At 46.2% G+C, this 3,796-nt stretch overlaps 1 long non-coding RNA gene and 1 pseudogene across 1 annotated transcript; one reads left to right on the top strand and one right to left on the bottom strand.

Annotated features, from left to right (window-relative positions):
- The first annotated feature begins 1,160 nt into the window (after nt 1-1,160).
- On the top strand, nt 1,161-3,570 carry LOC140616242 (uncharacterized). The gene is made up of 2 exons (XR_012016787.1): nt 1,161-1,193; nt 3,311-3,570. It is a non-coding gene; the product is annotated as an uncharacterized lncRNA (long non-coding RNA).
- On the bottom strand, nt 1,359-2,971 carry LOC140616556 (large ribosomal subunit protein uL14-like; annotated as a pseudogene).
- Nucleotides 3,571-3,796: the final 226 nt, after the last annotated feature.

Genomic DNA, 3,796 nt, shown 5'->3' with positions numbered 1-3,796 from the left:
CAGCTTCTGGCCACCACGTCACAGCACAGAGGGGTCAACAGCCAGGAGTCTTCATACCTCAGTGAGATCCTACGATTCAGGATTTCCTAAAGTACCAACCTTGGACCAGCAGCAGCAGTCACTGGGAACACATTAGAACTGTAAATTCTGGGGCTCCTGGGTGACTCAACTGGTTAAGGAGCTGCCTTTGGCCCAGGTCATGATCCCAGGGTCCTGGGATGGAGCCCTGCATGAGGCTCCCTGCTCAGCGGGGAGCCTGCTATCCCCTGCTTGTGTGCGCTCTCTCTCTCAAATACATAAAATCTTAAAAAAAGAAAGAAAGAAATGCAAATTCTCAGGCCCTACCCCAATCTCTCTGTATCAGAAACACAGCCAGTGGGGCCAGGTAGTCGTTTTAACAGACCTTCCAAGCAATTCTGAGATACGTACACCCACCACTCTGCTCCCAGGGCAAATTCCATCTTTCTCCACCAAAGAGAATCTCCAGTCCCTTTCCCCGTCCACCAGAAATGGAGAGAATGCCCCTTTGGTCGCACTCCCCTTGCAGGCAAGGTCATGCCCAGCCCCCAAACATGCAGCCAAACGTTGCACTCCGGGAATAGCCGTGACAAGAGAATTAAAACAGGGACCTTCCCATCTGTGAAGGATGCTCACAACAGCAGTCAATACTGATGGATCCAGATCTTCATTCATAAATACAAACCCACAGGCAAGGATCCCAAGACATTGAAGGAAAGCCACGTGCCAGAAAGTGGCAAACAACAGCGAATGACTCGCGAGGAAACACGGTTAACACAAGAAAAAGAAATACGGGGGGAAAGAAAAGTAGCAGGGATTATTTACGGAGTGAGAGGGTGTAAAATGTAGCCTGGTTGCTTATCCGATTTTTCTAACTGATCAGTTATTTTTGGAATATATTTTGAAAGATGGGGAGAAAAGGAAAGAAAGAGAAGTCCTGTAGAAGCCCGATTGATATCCTCGAACCAATACCGCCCATTACACAGGGCCAGGCCGCCGTGAATCAATCCGACAAACGCTTCTTGGAAATTAAAAGCAATAAACCACACCAACAGCCAATATTGGAACAAGAACCTCAGCAGAAGGATCGGATAGTGAAACAGACGTCACTGGAAAACAAAGCAGCATTCTAGAACACGGGACATAAAGCCAGCTTACGAAGGGGTAATGTGACGGTAAAGGAGCTGAAAGGGATTCACGAGGAGGGAGGACTTTCAGATCCGACTTTGGACTCTCCCTAATTTTTAAAATTCCTTTTAAAAAGAATCGTTGGATTGTCATATGGATGACAGCCAATGGGCATGTGATGTCAGTGTAGAAAATATAAGCATACACTTGTGTCACAGGAGCCCGTCCGTGAGAGCTGTGTGTGTGTGCTTGTGTGCACCGGGCCGTGTTTAAAGGACGGACACCAAAACGAGAGCAGCTCTTTTCTCAAAGTGAGGGGATTTTTGCTCTGCGTCTGCTTGAATAAAGAAGTAGCATTCTATTTTGGGGGAGGAGCAAATACTTTTTTAAGAGATTTATTTATTTATTAAAAAATATGTATTTATTTATTCATGAGAGACACACAGACAAGAGGCAGAGACACAGGCAGAGGGAGAAGCAGGCTCCCAGCGGGGAGCCCAATGCAGGACTCGATCCCAGGATTTCGGGATTATGACCTGAGCCAAAGACAGACGCTGAACCACTGAGCCATGGGGTGTCCCCTATATATATTTATTTTAGAGAGAGAGAGAGAGAGAGAATGAGCATGAGCAAAGGGAGGGGCAGAGAGAGAGAGAATCCCGAGCAGACTCCCTGCTGAGCCCAGAGCCCTACATGGGGCTTGATCTCATGACCTGAGCTGAGACCAAGAGTTGGATGCCCAACTGACTGAGCCACCCAGTGGCTAAAAGTTAAATAATTTTTAATTTTTTTCTTTTTCTTTTCTTTTCTTTTTTTCTTTCTTTTCTTTCTTTCCATTTCTTTCTTTCTCTTTCTTTCTTTCTTTCTTTCTTTCTTTCTTTCTTTCTTTCTTTCTTTCTTTCTTTTCTTTCCTTTTCTTTTCTTTTCTTTTTTTTCTCTCTTTCTCTCTTTCTTTTCTTTCTTTCAACAAACGCACCAAATAAGCCAGCAATGCTGCCAACATTGGAAGCAATCCTGGGCCACATGTCTGCATATTCCTTTGCAACTGGTCCTGGGATAGCCTTTTCTTCCTTCCTTCCTTCCTTCCTTCCTTTCTTTCTTTCTTTCTTTCTTTCTTTCTTTCTTTCTTTCTTTCTTTCTTTCTTTCTTTTCTTTCTTTCTTCTTTCTTTTTCTTTTTTTTTTTTACTATGACCCAGGAGTTATCTTCAAATAGGGAAACACATCATCTTTTCTCCAGTATGACTTCCGGTTGAATTACCACTACGGATGTCCCTTCTTTCTGACCTCCCACCTGCCTTTCTTCACTGTGGCCACCACCATGTCACCCCCACCAGCGGCAGGAAGTCTGTTCAGTTGTACCTTGGTCCCCTTCACAGAGATGATATACAGATGTTGGGCTCCTGTGTTGTCAGCACAGGTGATCACGGCTCCTACCAGGAGACCCAAGGAAATCCAGAATTTCGCCCTGGAGGAAATCCTTGCATTGACATCGTGAACAGGACAGAAAGGAGAGCATTCTTACAGTAAACTCTAAGTTTCCAGTTTGCAGATGACCGGCTATGTAACACGAGGTCAGAGATTGCTGGCTTTCGCAGTTGGGCTTGTCTGTGAGGACTGCATGCTGGCTTTTGAGTTGGGAGCTGACGAGCTGAGGGATCTGGAGAAGGTGCTCCATAGGAAGTTCGGTTGGGGTGCCTCGTGGCCCTTGTGCCAGTGAGGAGGAGAACTCATTGCAGCGCTCTGCTTTGTCAGTAACCACAGCTCCTGCACAACAAGCCAGTGCTAGTTGTTTGGGTTTTGCTCTCATCTTATGTCACGTGTCATCTCTTTGCCTTAAGTGACTCGGTTTCTAAAGAGTTACCAGCTATGTTACTGCTGTGTAACAAACCACCCCAAAACTTAGTGGCTTAAAAAAGCAATCATGTGATACTTCTTTTTTTAATTTATTTATTTTAGAGAATGAGAGAGAGAGAGTGTGTGTGTGCATGAGCAGAAGGGCAGATGGAGAGAGGGAGAGAATCTCCAGCAGATTCCATGCTGAGCACGGAGCCCCACGTGGGGCTCATCTCACGACCCTGAGATCATGACCTGAGCCAAAATCAAGAGTCAGACACTTAACTGACTGTGCCACCAGGCTCCCCAGTCATGTGTTACCTCTTACAGACCTGTGGTTTGGCTGGCCAGGCTCAGCTTGCATGTACATCTGCAAGCCGGCTGGAGGCTAGTTGGTCTACGATGGTCTCCGCCAAGAAGACTGGGCTCTGTTCCGTGTGGTCTCTCATTCTCCAGCGGGTTAGCCCCAACATGTTCTCACAGTAAAGGCAGAGGTCCAAGCCAAAGAGCAGAAGTTCCCAAAACATCTCGAAGCCTAGGTTTAGGTACTTCCACCACATTCATCAGCTAAAGCAAGTCAAAGACCAGTCTGGATTCAAGGGATAAGGAGATATCCTCTAACTCTTGACAGAAATAGCGTGAAGCCACACTGCAAAAGGCATGGATATGGGAAGGAGTGGAAAATCGGGGTCATTTTTGCAATCGATCTACTGAAAGCCGGTTCTGTTACCTGGCAGGCGTGCCCTGCAATCTCAACAAGGACATGTAGAAACAGCATAAATAGTCACACTAGTGGCCCATTTTGTGAACTGTGTT

The sequence above is a fragment of the Canis lupus genome, chromosome 24, assembly GCF_048164855.1.
Source record: "Canis lupus baileyi chromosome 24, mCanLup2.hap1, whole genome shotgun sequence".
NCBI classification, from domain to species: domain Eukaryota; kingdom Metazoa; phylum Chordata; class Mammalia; order Carnivora; family Canidae; genus Canis; species Canis lupus.
Note: the sequence above shows the minus strand (reverse complement) of the source record. Positions and strands in the feature narration are given on the sequence as shown.